Source organism: Macadamia integrifolia, unplaced genomic scaffold, assembly GCF_013358625.1.
Source record: "Macadamia integrifolia cultivar HAES 741 unplaced genomic scaffold, SCU_Mint_v3 scaffold213, whole genome shotgun sequence".
NCBI classification, from domain to species: Eukaryota; Viridiplantae; Streptophyta; class Magnoliopsida; order Proteales; family Proteaceae; genus Macadamia; species Macadamia integrifolia.
In genome coordinates, this window is record NW_024868531.1 from 28,684 (window position 1) to 44,090 (window position 15,407).

Genomic DNA, 15,407 nt, shown 5'->3' on the forward strand with positions numbered 1-15,407 from the left:
GGAGTCAATGTTGTCCAGAGGGTGTCCGAGGTGCATCTAGGCGTTGGCCAGGTGAAGGACCAGGTGCTCTCTCTGGTTTCGAACATTGTCGCGTTGGAAGCCGAAGAAAACACCAAGCTAGTCTAGCAGATCCATGCCATCGTGCCATACGACAAAGGGGGGTTTGCGGAGATCTCCCACGGTGCGGAGTGTAGCGGCGGCGACGCAGACTTTTGGGTAGCAGAGGGAATGGTGGTCATGGAGGAGGTTATGCACGGGGATGATGTTATAGGGTTCTTCCTCTGGTGGGGCTGTTGGGGCGGAGGGTGGTGTGGCGCTCCTCCGACGGAGGCGGTGCATGAGGGAGGTGGTCATGCCTCAAGCTCATGGCGTCGGATTCACCGATATAGACTCTGAAAATGGAACATGAGCTTCGGCCGGAGGAATTGTTCAATAATCTCAGTGATTCTAAGGTCTGTCACTTCATGCAAGCTAATCGATCCTTGTTTATATCACAGACATTGATCCTGCTGATATGACAATGTTTGCCCTGTTCGCAATCTGGGTTCGGCTCCCTCAATTTTTTACCCATACTCATCAAATTTTGTTTCTTTTTCTCCTTGCCAATTTGAAATTGAAATTCAGCGAACTGAAACTGGTCAGAGGGGTCGCTGTCGTCGTCAATCTGGCATACCACTAGTGCTGTAATCTCGATAATCTGAACAATCGCCGGTGATCCAAATCGGTAGATTTGGGAGAAAGAAATAGTAACTTTTTAAGGGTATTTTGGTATTTAAAATAAAATTATAGTAGCTGACGTCAGCATATGAGGTATATTCCCTAACAGTGACTAACGGTGGGGGGTCTAAGTCTAATATGGTGAAACAGAGGGGGTGTTCTTATAATTATGGCATTCTTTAAGGGGTGGCTCTGTAAATTACCCTTTAATTAATAGGCGACTAGCGTGCTTGGGCGAGAGTAGCATAAAAGAATGGGGGGCATAAACTTAAGAGGTGCAATCATTCCAGCACTAATGCATTGGATCCCATCGTAACTCCGCAGTTAAGCATGCTTGAGCGAGAGTAGTACTAGGATTGGTGACCAACTGGGAAGTCCTCGTGTTGCACCCCTTTTTGTTTTTGACCATTTTCTGTGCGGAACGCGGCAGTGTCATGGGGTGGGGGGATGCAGTGGGAGAAGCCCGTTCGCACCATGGAGTAATATATTTTATTTTATTTTACTATTTTTCCATTTTACTACAATGATTTTGAGAAGGAGGAGTTATATTAATATTAATTAATAGGCGACTAGCGTGCTTGGGCGGGAGTAGCATAAGAGAGTAAAGGGGCCTAAACTTGATGGCTGCGATCATACCAACACTAATGCATCGGATCCCATCAGATCTCCGCAGTTAAGCGTACTCGAGTGAGAGTAGTACTAGGATGGGTGAACTCCTAGGAAGTCCTCGTGTTGCACCCCATTTTGTTTTTGACCATTTTCTATGTGGAGCACAACAGTGTCATGGGGAGGGGGGATGTGGTGGGAGAAGCCCGTTCAAGCCATGGAGTAATATATTTTATTTTATTTTATTATTTTTTCTATTTTACTATGATGATTTTACGAAGGAGGAGTTATATTAATATTTAATTAATAGGCGACTACCATGCATGGGTGAGAGTAGCATAAGAGAATGAGGGGGCATAAACTTGGTGGGTGCGATCATACCAACACTAATGCACTAGATCCCATCAGAACTCCGCAGTTAAGCATGCTTGGGTAAGAGTAGTACTAGTGTTACACCCGTGCCCTGACTCTGTCTAATTTGGACTGTTGTGATAGGTCTCAGGCCCGAGATCAAAAGCATGACTGGGTTTTGGATTGAGGCCACCCATTGCTAAAGGAGGAGAGATGACCCCGAGTGTTTGTGCATCGCATACTAGTCTAATTGGGGGGATTCGTACCTTTGAATCCCAGACGGTAAGTGACCCGAATCTTCACACATAAGTCCAGGCATGTATCAAAGTTGCCAAAAGGCCTTGAGCATGTCCGAGGGCAACCACCAGTGCAAGATTAGCCATGGGATAGCAAGCAGTTAAGATAGCAAGCTGTCTTGACCACCAGAGATATGCCACCGGATCCACTGAGACTGAATTCGGTGGGCTATTTCCAATGAACATAACAGGTTGTTGTCATGGTGTCAATGCCTGTGGGTCTCGAAACTCATGTCGTAAACATTCTCGGATGATCCCAAATCATCCCCCACACCTTACTTATGAAGTGAATGCATTTGAACCTAAGTGAACGGGTTCTCGGCCTCCGAAAGTCATAATTACCTGATTGGACCGAATAGAGTCCAACCAAATAGACCCTAAGGTCCATTTTAGCTTATAAGTTAGAAATAAGGAGAGACAAAGGAGAAGAAGGAGAAAGCTTACCTTGGTGCCGGCTGCCGCCAAGTTGTCGGAATTGTTGTCGAAGGTAAGTACACTCACTTCCACCACTCTCTCTCTTCATTTCGACCTAGAAAAAGCTAGGTATGGATGGAATGTTATTGTACAAACCATGTTAAGGTTGTAGAATGCCTATTATACCCTCTCAATGTTTTTTTCGAGCTCGAACCAAGCCCAATGAGCTCCAGCAACATGTATTACCAAAAAACCAACTAGAGTTTCGATCGTTTGATCAATGTATCTCCCAAATGGCTTGATGGAATCAGGATTTTATTGGCTTAGAATGATACTAGGAACATCCCCTACAAACTCCATGAAACAAATCTTGGCAATCGGGCCCGAGCTGAAAAGTCCCAAAATAGATGGGCTGTCCTGAACCACCACCAGATCCACTAGGTTTGCTTTCGATGGCATATTTCCTATGGACCATTGCGCCTTAGGACCTCTCTGTCAGTTCCACCAGAAACAGGACTGATATTTCTGGTGGAAATTTTTTGTTTCCGGTGGGTGTTTCTGGTGACATTACTGTCACTGATGGATTTTGTCTGTACCCTTTGGGGGTGATCCATATGGGTCCCTCCCAATATTTTCAACATGTACTGATGTATAATTATCCTTGTGTCTAGGACAGTGATGCGCACGATCCCCAAGACCAAAACTGAGTGGATTGATCGGTGGCCTTATCTAAACCCTAACACAAGCAGAGATCAATAAGGTGAGGGATGGTTGTTTTATTTTGGATTGTTTTATTATTATATAATTGTTCACATGCGTAGATTTAATATACTTAATTATATTGCTCACATGATGATGTTGATTATCGTATGTTACATTCTTATGGATTTCATGCGAACTGTTCATTTATATGTATGACGAGATCCAGTGTGCTAAGGTGGTACCGATACCGTGATCGTCATGTGTTTGGTTGTGTGTGAGATGGAATCCAGCGTGGCCAAGGTGGTACCAGTTCCATGATTGCCGTGTGTATGTTGCATTCATGCATTAATTATGGGCATTAGAGTTAGTTGTAGTCATGGGTTACACCTTGTGGCCAAGGTCTAGCTAGTATCATGTAACCCGGGATTGCATTTGGAAGTGGATACACTGCGTGGCCAATGATTGGTACTAGTGTCGCGTAGTCTATACTCAACTGTGATATGTAGCTAGATTAGGTAAATGGTCTTGGGTTTCACTTTGTGGCCAAGGTCTCGCTGGTATCATGTACCCGGGATTGTATTTGGAGATGGATTACACTTTGTGGCCGAGGTTTTGTTGGTATCTGTAATTCATACTAACTGTATCACTATGAAGGTATGTAGCGTATATGTGGTTAGGTATCACTCCCTATGCTACAAACCCTTACCAACAGGGATTGAGGTGTTGGATAACCCATTGTGGTATGTTCGTTGTGACTTTTCAGAATGCCACACCCACTATACGATGTGATTGTAGCCGGAGGCGGGAACCCGTCCGGCGTGGCCGATGTGTTACCGATGCCATGACTGCTAGGAGGCGGTTATCAGGGGTTTTCTAGGTGATCCATAGACACATACAGGGACCGATAGGCTTCTATTCAGGGCTAGGGTTTGTATCTTTGTGTAGTCAATGGCGGTTCCGAGATGAAGGATACAACCAAATGCGTTGTAGTAGCATTTACCAGACTTAGTTTATATTGTTAGGTGGATAATAAATAAATGAACTGCATCACGAGCATTATGGACTATGTGTTTAATTTTCGTAATCATGCATCATAAATTATTACTACTATTGTCTTGCTTGGATGTGCTTGACCCCACCCCTCACTGAGCGAGTTGGAAAGCTCACCCCACGTATACACACTTTTTAGATGATGATGCAGGTACAGTCATGCCTATGGTTAGTGACCCTTTTTCCTTCGGACTTGAGTATGGAGCGAGCAACTGGTGGATGCCAAAATTGGAGGAGCATGGCCTGGACTGTGCTTGTGACTTTTGTGCATACTCGGCGCCATGAGGTGTTTGGCGCATTTTTTATTATGTTGTTACAGGTCTGTGAATATTATGTTTTAAACTTGATATATGTAAGTCTTGAAGGATTGTAAACAGAATAACTTGGTTAACGATATTATGTTTATCATTAGACAATTTCCCCATTTATATCTGATGATTTCACTATTATACTCTGACTTCGCTGCTTTTGGTTGGTTGTGATGTGAGATTGTGAAATGTTAAGGTACTGCTATTAGTGATCTTGGTAGGTTTGTAAGACAGGTACGTGTCTTACTCATACCACCAGTATTCCTAATGGTAAGTTGGGTCTACTGGAATTGGGGTGTGATAGCTATGGTATCAGTGCGCGAAGCTCTACCTTAACTCACAATCTCGATTGAACCATGACTTGGGGAATTTAGGATTAAATAAAAATCTCAAGACCACAATAATAGAAAATGCACAATTAGGAGACAAGTATATGTGTTAAAGCCATTTCATTATAAAGAAGAACTTGATTACATAGCTTACACTTTTTATAAAATTAAAGTACGAAAACAGAAAATCCTAACTAGCCTAATGACTAGGAATGTAAATGACATAAACAAATGACATAAAATAAAAGTTCAACTAAACCTAAAACATCAAACTCAAATAAAACATGGAAAGGGAAATCCTAAAAGCTATAGTGGCTAACATGCCATTACTCTAGCTACTCTTGCTACTGCTGCTGCTGGTTCTGTCCCTGGCCCTGAGCCTGTTTTGAATCATGCGTTCTTGAAGGAGGCACCAGAATACCAAGATGGAAGACCATCGCCTGCATCTATGCCTTTAGGGAGGCTACTTTACTGTCCATAAGACAATAGGTCCTATCTATGCTATTGAGGCGGCCATCTATACTCCTCATCAGAGACGTGGTGGTGTCTAGGTGGGCCATAACATCATTGAGATCATAAGGCTTCGCACCCCTAGTGCCTCGAGAAGTAGAAGCAGCTATAGAACCCATAGTTTGTGGATCAAGTGGTGGATCCCCACAAACCCTAGTAGCTTCTCCTCCTGCACCACCAACACCACCAACATCGCCACCAACCTCACCGGCACCGCCACCCTCTACCTCCATAGGCTGCTAACCCTCTCCTGGAATAGGTGTCACCTCTTATAGATCTATGGTCATTTTCCTCAGAGAATCTTGGTTGAAGTCTATGACCTCTTCACCCAAGCATGCCTCTCCCTCCAAGTCCACCCCAAAGCGGCGAAAGATATTAGTAAGTATTCTTTCATAGCATAGGCTTCCTGCTTGATGATTTACTCCTTCAGACCGAAGTACCGTGGTCCACATAAGGAGGTAAGGAAGACGTATCTGCACCCCCATATACACATAATAGGTCATATAGGCTTGCAGTGCGGATACCTTATCATAGTGTCCAGAAGTGGGAAGGATAGTCAATTGAATCTCACGGCAGACGACCTTTGGAGTAGCAAAGTAGTTGACTGAGTGGTTCCACCCCTTGGCCTCCTTAGTCAATGTGTCATTTATCTCCTGAAAGGTATCGGGACTCTAGAATTCATATGCTGAGTTTGAGGCAGGCAGTACATCAGGTCACCAGTATTGCTGACCATCAGGATATTGGCTAACTGCCCCATATCAAAGGAGATCCCATCCCCTTCACATAGGAGGTGATCCGTATCTCTTCGATACCCCGGTTCACACATTGCAAGTTGGAGTATAACAACCTGACCAATGTGAGGTAGTAGTACTTGTTGGGTTTTAAGATACGGTACAACCTAACCAATGTGAGGTAGTAGTACTTATTGGGTTTTAAGATGTTGTACCACCCAACCTCGTCAAACCATTGATGGAGATGGAATGCACGGAATTCATTAGTCCTCACATAGACTCCCGGGTCCACATTGCAGTGCTCAAAGAGTTCCCAATGGTCTCGCTTAGCCATAGAGCAGAACAAGATGGGGTTGAACTGAACGGTGGCATCTTGCTCCTCTTATTTAACGGCACGTCAGGTACGTACATGGCATATAGACATTGTTGCTATATGATTTGTAAGGATTAAGAATGAAAAACCAGGTTCAATGGCTAAATGTAAAGCTCACAAAGAAGAAAATCACAAAACTAGGTTATAGAGAGGAGGAACATACCTTTGGTGCGAATGCGGCACCGATTGATCATGAAATAGCGAGAGGAAGATAGGGAATGGATTGAAAAGTCCTCCTTGGTCGTTTCCACACCTTTTCCACAAGTTAAAATAGGGTTTTGTACAATGAAACCCAAACCCGAGCCTATTTACAGCCGTTTTGGAGCCACCAGAAACAAACCATCAGAAACACTAAGCAAGCTTCCGGTGTCTGTTTCCGGTGAAGTGAAAAATCCCAAATTGCTCTCTGTTTTGCCCACTGAAAATAGCACTAATATTTTCAATGGATTAAGCCATATTTTCAGTGACAAGTCTCCCTATTTTCGGTGGACTAAATTGGAAAATAAATTATTTTATTTTTCAAATCTAAATTATTATTTTGTTGCCCTAATTGTGTACCCCTACTTGATATGCGGGCGATCAGATCCAAATATGTGCAGACCCCACCTATGCATACCCTAACTCTAATTTCACCTATCATATGTGTGGGACCCATTATGCATGCATGTGTTCCAATTACATGCAACCTTGTATATGCATGTGCGCTAATCAGATTCCTCCATAAAAGTCATGTCACGTAGGAACACGTGATCCCGATCCTGATCCTGATCAAGCCAGTCACCTCTCGCTTCCCCTACACGAAATTGGGGTAGACCCCACAATGCAGCTCTGGCTCCACTTGTACTTATAGCCTAGGATGTGGCATCCATCATGGATAACATGATGCGGGGAGTTGAGGAAAGACAAAACTAGTTTATGGCTAGGATTGATGATAGGATCCAGGAGGCAATAGAAGCTTGTAATGCACCGCCCGCACCTCCTACTTCACCGGCACCCATTCTAATACCCGCTAGATCGACTATCCTTCAAACCTCTGGTGGGGCACAAGTGCATGGGAAATGGCAGCCAAATGTGTAGGCAGGTGTAAGACCCGATGCTAGATCAAGCCCAGGCCTATGTAGAGGGCTAGACAGACTTGACGAAAATGATGGAGAAGTTTCAAAGGCTTAGGCCCCATGCTTCTCAAAGGTGGGCCAAGACCTGTTGTATCCATCAAGATGGATTGGTGGAATGGAGAAGGTTTTTAGACTTATGGGCTGCACTGATGAGCAAAAAAATTTGTGTGCAGGCTATCAGCTACAGAATGAAGCGGATGATTGGTGGAGTGCCACTGAGCCTATTCTGAGGGCTAGTAACCCGAACCCCACTTGGGCAGACTTCAAAGGGGCCTTCTTTGAGAACTATTTTCTGGAAAGCTTTCGGAATAGGAGAGAGAGTGAGTTCTCCCAGTTGGTTCAAGGTTCCTGATATGTGTTCGAGTATCAGCAACGCTTCAAGGAGTTATTCCATTTTGCTTTTGAGCATCTCAGAGGTGATAAGGCTAAAGCGAAGAAGTTTGAGAAAGGGTTGAGGCCAGGTATTGGGTCAATCATTGTGGGATTGTAACTACAGACCTATGCTGAGGTGGTCCAAGTGGCTAAATCTATTGAAGATCGGCATAGAGACAACTTCACAGCCCAGCAAGGGACAGGAAAGAGGCCAATGTGATCTAATGATTCTAGGAGAGGCAGTAAACATTTCTGAGTGCCCTATATCAACCCAACTTCAGTGCAATTTAGGAAGCTTGATGCTAGTCAGACTTCCCAGTCCTCTCGATCTAGTGTTGTATCTCAATCTTCAGGATCGAGCCCTAGATGCTCTCATTATGATCATACGGGCCACATGGCGAGGACATGCCCCCATTGAAGGCCAGGTGATGCACCCTACACTATGCCACCTAGGCCCCAACAGACATATTTAGCCCCTAGACCAGCGTAGCCCCTCTAGTGCCAAAGACAACAGGGTAGAGTGCTTGCTATGACTGCAGAGGATGTTGAGGCTACACCCAGTGTAATGACAGGTATATTATTGATATCATTATTGCCTACACATGTGTTATTTGACTCAGGAGCCTCACATTCGTTCATGTCACCGGCATTTGCGAAGAAGATGAGTATTCCACCCAAGGGACTGACTCAATGTTTGGCTGTGAGCACCCCTACAGGAAGTGTAGTGGGTTTAAACTATGTTTATGAGCCTTGTCCAGTGACCATAGGTGAACATAAGTTGAATGCTCACTTGATGGAGTTGGATATGACTGACTTTGACGTGATTTTAAGAATGGATTGGTTGTCCACACACAGAGCCAGTGTGCTATGCGCAGAGAAAACTATCATTTTCAGACCTCGTGATGATGATGAGTTTGTGTTCCAAGGGGATAACCCAAGAAACCCAAGAAGGTTATCATATCCACGCTCCAGATGAAGAAGCTACTATATAAGGGATGTCAAGGCTACTTAGCAACTGTGATTGATACTGAGATGGAGATTAGGCCATTGACCGAGCTTGATGTGGTGAGGGAATTTCTCGATGTATTCCCGGATGACTTGATAGGTTTGCCCCTAGACCGAGAGACAGAGTTTGCTATATACCTACTCCCCAATACGGCACCAGTGCCAAAGGCCCCTTACCACATAGCCCCCACAGAGTTGAAGGAATTGCAGGTGTAACTTCAAGACCTTCGGAAGAAGGGATTCATTAGACCTAGTGTGTCTCCATGGGAAGCACTGGTATTGTTCGTCAAGAAGAAAGATGGAAGTATGAGATTGTGCATTGATTATCGAGAGCTTAATAAGCTAACCATCAAGAACCGATATCCTTTGCCAAGGATAGATGATTTATTTGATCAGTTACAGGGTCCCAAGGTATTCTCCAAGATTGATCTTAGATCGAGCTACCACCAGCTCAGGATCAAGGACAGTGATGTTAGTAAATAGCCTTCAGACCAAGGTATGGACATTATGAATTCTTGGTAATCTCATTTGGGTTGACCAATGCACCGGCTACATTTATGGATTTGATGAACCGAGTATTCCAGGATGTCCTAGATAAGTTTGTGATAGTATTCATTGATGACATTTTGGTTTACCGTAAGAGAGCAAAGGAACATGCTATTCACTTGAGGTTAGTACTACAACGGTTGAGGGAGAAGCAACTCTATGCCAAATTCAGCAAGTGTGAGTTTTGGCTATCACAGGAGGCATTCCTAGGCCACATTGTTTCAGATAAGGGTATAGAGGTTGACCCAGGTAAGGTGAAGGCAGTTGTAGAATGGGAGACTCCCAAGAGTGTAGCAGACATACGTAGTTTTCTGGGATTGAAAAGATACTATAAGAGGTTCATCGAGAACTTCTCTTGCATTGTTACTCCGATGACCCGACTCACATGAAAGGGTGTAAAATTTGAGTCATCTAATGCTTGTGAGAAGAGCTTCAAGGAGCTAAGGCAAAGGTTGATATCAACTCCAGTTTTAACTATTTCGACTGGTATAGGTGGTATAGTTGTGTATAGTGATGCCTCCAAGCTGGGATTGGGTTGTGTATTGATGTAGCATGGGAAAGTCATTACTTATGCATCCCGTCAGTTGAAGGATTATGAGAAGAACTACCCCACCCATGATTTGGAGTTAGCAGTTGTATTTTTACACTGAAAATCTGGAGACACTACCTATATGGTGAGAAGAGTGAGATCTTTAGTGACCATAAGGGCCTCAAATACTTCTTCACCCAAAAAGAGCTCAACATGAGACAGAGGGGTTGGTTAGAGCTATGAAGAATTATGATTGTACTATCCACTATCACCTAGGAAAGGCCAATGTGGTAGCTGATGCACTTAGTCGAAAATCCTAGTCACTGACTCTTGCATCACTGACCACCAATGAGTATCTCCTAGAGGAGGCCAGGAAACTAGACTTGGAACTATTAGTAGAGGGTGTCACTTTGTCACTATCGGCATTGGTGGTACAACCTAGTAGGATCACTGCAGCTCAGGTTACTGATGCAGAGTTATAGAAGCTGATAGCAGAATGCCAGGAAGGAACCCAAAAGGACCCGAATTTCTCTGTAACTGAAAGAGAAATTCTCAAGTTCAAAGGGAGGTTGTGGGTGTTTAGTGATGGTGATTTGAGAGACAGTTTTGAGAGAGGCATATAACTCTCCATACTCCATTCACCCCGGCAGCACTAAAATATACAAGTACCTCAAAGGCCCCTACTGGTGGAAAGGAATGAAGAATGATATGGCCATTCATGTGTCAAATGCTCATATGCTAACAAGTCAAGGCTGAGAGATAGAGGCCCCATGTGTTATTACAATCCTTACCTATTCTGGAGTGGAAATGGGAGAATATTACCATGGACTTCGTCACAGGCCTACCCCGTAAACAAAAGGGTGTGGATGCCATTTGGATAGTTGTGGACCGCTTGACCAAGGCAGCTCACTTTATCCCAATCAAGATCACATTTTTTTATAGACTAGTTGGACAGGTTATATATCGATAACGTCATTAGATTGCATAGTATGCCAATTAGTATCATCTCTGATTGAGATCCCAGGTCCACATCTAAGTTCTGGACATGTGTGCAGAAGGCTATAGGTCCACAGTTGTTTTTCAGCACTACCTTTCAACCTCAAAACGATGGTTAGTCGAAAAGGACTATTCAGACATTGGAGGACCTACTCTGAGCATATGCCTTGGATATGAGTTATAGTTGGGATGAACATATTTTCCTTATCGAGTTCTCCTATAACAACAGTTATCAAGCCACCATCGGAATGTCCCCATTCGAGGCACAGTATGGTGGGAAGTGCCAAACTCCACTCTAATGGGATGAGGTTAGTGAGAGAAATATTTTGGGTCCAGACTTGATACAGGCTACTAGTGAGAAGGTGAATGTGATCATAGAAGGGATCATGGGAGCTCAGTCCTGACAGAATAGCTATGTGGATGTCAAGAGGAAACATCTAGAGTTTGGTGTTGGAGACAAAGTATTGTTGCGGATCTCCCCAGTTAAAGGGGTGATGCAGTTTGGCAAGAAGGGAAAGCTTAGTCTAGGTTTAGGGGACCGTATGATGTACTGGAGAGGATCAGACTGGTAGCTTACCAGATAGCTTTACCGCCAGAGTTGGAAGGTACACATAATGTCTTCCATGTTTCTATATTGAGGAAGTACATTCCCAACCCCACTCACGTCTTGACTTATATACCCCGTGAGTTGGACGAGGATTTTGCCTACGTGGAGTTTTCGGAGATGACTGTTGATTGAAAAGAGTATGTTCTCCGCAACCACACCATTTTCTTTGTCAATGTGAAATGGATGAACCACCCCAAATAGGAAGCATCCTGGGAATAGGAAGAAGAGATATTGAAGTAGTATCCTGGATTATTTGATTTTCCAGGTATGTTCAATTTTAATGATGAGATTCTTGTAAGGTGGGGGGAATGTTACACCCGTGCCCTGACTCGGTCTAATTTGAACTATTGTGATAGGTCTCAGACTAGAGATCGGAAGCACGGTTGGGTTTTAGCTTACGACCGCCTATTGCCAAAGGGGGAGAGATGACTGCGAGTGTTTGTGCATCATGTGCCAGTCTAATTGAGGTGATTCGTATCCTCCGATCCCAGACGGTAAGTGACCCGACTCCTCACACATAAGTCTAGGCACGTATCGAAGTTGTCAAAAGGCCTTGAGCATGTCCGAGGGAAACCACCTGTGCAAGACCAGCCATAGGACAGGAAGCAATCAAGATAGTAAACAGTCTTGACCACCGTAAATATGCCACCGGATCCACTGGGATTGAATCTAGTGGGCCATTTTCGATGAACATAATAGGCTGCTGTCATGGTGTTGATGCCCGTGGGTCCCACCACTCAGGTCATAAATAGTCTCGAATGATCCCAAACCATCCCCCACACTTTACTCATGACGTGAATGCATTTGAACCTAAGTGGACGGGTTCTCAAGCTTCGAAAGTCATAATAACCCGATCGGTCCGAATGGGGTCCAACCAAACGGACCCTAAGGTCCATTTTAACTTATAAGTTAGAAATGAGGAATTCATTTCCTCATTTCTATTGTGTCCAATGTAAGGAAGGAGAGAAAAAGGAGAAGATGGAAGAAGAGCTTACCTTGGTGCCACTGCCACCAAGTTGCTGGAATCGCTGCCGGAGATAGATACACTCACTTCCACCACTCTCTCTCTTCATTTTGACCTAGACAAAGCTAGGTATGGATGGAATCTTAGTGTATAAACCATGTTAAGGTCGTAGAATGAGTGTTCTACCTTCCCGGTGTTGTTGCCAAGCTCTAACTAAGCCCGGTGAGCACCGGTAACATGTATTGCCAAAAGACCAACTAGGATTTCGATCATTCGATCGACGTATCTCCCAAACAACTCAATGGAAACGGGATTTTATTGGCTTAGAATGATGCTGGGAACATCCCTTACAAACTCCATAAAACAAATCCCGACGATCGGCCTAGAGCCGGAAAGCCCCAAAATGGGTGGGCTATCTTGAACCACCATCGGAAACAACCCACCAGATCCACGGGGTGTACTTTCGGTGGACCACTTAGCCATAGGAGCTCTCTGTCAGTTCCACCAAAAACAGGACTGATATTTCTAGTGGAAATTCCCTATTTCCAGTGGGTGTCTCCGGTGACATTACTATCACTGATGGATTTTGTCTGCACCCTTTTGGGGTGATCCATGTGGGCATAAACTTGGCGGGAGAGATCATACTAGCACTAATGCGCCAGATCCCATTAGAACTCTATAGTTAAGCGTGCTTTGGCGAGAGTAGTACTAGGATGGGTGACCTCCTGGGAAGTCCTCGTGTTGTACTCCTTTTTACTTTTGACCATTTTCTGTGGGAAGTGCGGCGGTGTCATGGGGAGGGGGATGCAATGGGAAAAGCTCGTTCGCTCCATGGAGCAATATATTTTATTTTATTTTATTATTTTTCTATTTTACTATGATAATTTTACGAAGGAGTTATAATAATATTTAATTAATAGGCGACTAGCGTGCTTGGGCAAGAGTAGTATAAGAGAATGAGGGGGCATAAACTTCGCGGGTGTGATCATACCAGCACTAATGCACTAGATCCCATCAGAACTCCGTAGTTAAGCGTGCTTGGGCAAGGGTAATACTAGGATGGTGACCTCCTGGGTAGTCCTCGTGTTGCACCCCTTTTTGTTTTTGACCATTTTCTGTGCAGAGAGCGACAGTGTCATAGGGAGGGAGGATGTGGTGGGAGAAGCCCGTTCGTTCCATGGAGTAATATATTTTATTTTATTTTATTATTTTTCCATTTTACTACGATGCTTTTATGAAGGAGGAGTTATATTAATATTTAATTAAAAGGTGACTAGTGTGCCAGGGCGAGAGTAGCATAAGAAAATGAGGGGGCATAAACTTGGCGGGTGCTTTCATACCAGCTCTAATGCACTGGAACCCATTAGAACTCCATAGTTAAGTGTGCTTGGGCGAGAGTAGTACTAGCATGGGTGACCTCCTAGGAAGTTCTCGTGTTGCACCCTTTTTTGTTTTGACCATTTTCTGTCCGAAGCGCAGCGGTGTCATGGGGAGGGGGGATGCTGTGGAGAAGCCCGTTCACTACATGGAGTGATATATTTTATTTTATTTTATTATTTTTCCATTTTACTACGATGTTTTTATGAAAGAGGAGTTATTGTAATATTTAATTAATAGGTGACAAGCGTGCTTGGGCGAGAGTAACATAAGAGAATGAGGGGGCATAAACTTGGCGGGTGCGATCACGCCAGCTCTAATGCACCGAATCCAATTAGAACTCAGCAGTTAAGTGTGCTTGGATGAGCGTTGTACCAGGATGGGTGACCTCTTGGGAAGTCCTCGTGTTGTGCCCTTTTTTTTTTTGACAATTTTCAGTACGGAGCACGACGGTGTCATAGGGAGGGGGGATGCGGTGGGAGAATTTTGTTGGTGCCATGGAGTAATATATTTTATTTTATTTTATTATTTTTCTATTTTACTACGATGATTTTACGGAGGAGTTATATTAATATTTAATTAATTGGTGACTAACGTGCTTGGGCGAGAGTAGCATAAGAGAATGAGGGGGCATAACTTGGCAGGTGTGATCATACCAACACTAATGCATCGGATCCCATCAGAACTCCACAGTAAAGTATGCTTGGGAGAGAGTAGTACTAGGATAGATGACCTCCTGGGAAGTCCTCATGTTGCACTCTTTTTTGTTTTTGACAATTTTCAGTACGGAGCGTGGCGGTGTCATGGGGAGTGGGGATGCAGTGGAAGAAGCCCGTTCGCCCCATGGAGTAATATATTTTATTTTATTTTATTATTTTTCCATTTTACTATGATAATTTTTCGAAGGAGGAGTTATATTAATATTGAATTAATAGGTGACTAGCGTGCTTGGTCAAGACTAGCATAAGGGAATGAGGGGCCATAAACTTGGCAGGTGCAATCATACCAATACTAATGCACCAGATCCCATCAGAACTCTATAGTTAAACGTGCTTGGGTGAGAGTAGCTGTCACACCCCAATTTCAGTAGATCCAACTTACCATTAGAAATACCGGCGGTGTGAGTAAGACACGTACATGTCTCACAAACCTACCAGGATCTCTGATAGCAGTACCTTAACATTTCACAATCTCACATCACAAACCAACATAAGCAGCGGAATCAGAGTATAGTAGCGAAATCATAAAAAAAAAGGGGAAACACCTATTGATAATATAATAGCAATAACCGAGTTATTTTGTTACATTCATTAATTACATAATATAATCTCAAAAATATACAATCCACTATTATACCCAAAAGTATCAAAGTATGATGTATAATCTCACGGTGCGACGTAAGCACAGTGGTCACAAGCACAGTCCTGATCGTGCTTGTCCGCTTCTGGCATCCACCAGTCGCTCACACCATACTCCAACCCAGAAGATACTGGGTCACCCGCCATTAAC

At 43.8% G+C, this 15,407-nt stretch overlaps 3 non-coding genes and 4 pseudogenes across 3 annotated transcripts; all 7 read left to right on the forward strand.

Moving 5' to 3' along the window:
• The first annotated feature begins 990 nt into the window (after nucleotides 1-990).
• Nucleotides 991-1,109, forward strand: LOC122065858 (annotated as a pseudogene).
• Nucleotides 1,110-1,339: 230 nt separating this feature from the next.
• On the forward strand, nucleotides 1,340-1,458 carry LOC122065854 (annotated as a pseudogene).
• Nucleotides 1,459-13,152: 11,694 nt separating this feature from the next.
• LOC122065848 lies at nucleotides 13,153-13,271 on the forward strand. The gene has a single exon (XR_006136128.1). It is a non-coding gene; the product is annotated as a 5S ribosomal RNA (ribosomal RNA).
• Nucleotides 13,272-13,498: 227 nt separating this feature from the next.
• On the forward strand, nucleotides 13,499-13,616 carry LOC122065849. Its single transcript, XR_006136129.1, has one exon. It is a non-coding gene; the product is annotated as a 5S ribosomal RNA (ribosomal RNA).
• Nucleotides 13,617-13,847: 231 nt separating this feature from the next.
• LOC122065867 lies at nucleotides 13,848-13,966 on the forward strand. The gene has a single exon (XR_006136132.1). It is a non-coding gene; the product is annotated as a 5S ribosomal RNA (ribosomal RNA).
• A 229-nt stretch (nucleotides 13,967-14,195) lies between these two features.
• Nucleotides 14,196-14,314, forward strand: LOC122065863 (annotated as a pseudogene).
• A 226-nt stretch (nucleotides 14,315-14,540) lies between these two features.
• LOC122065856 lies at nucleotides 14,541-14,659 on the forward strand (annotated as a pseudogene).
• Nucleotides 14,660-15,407: the final 748 nt, after the last annotated feature.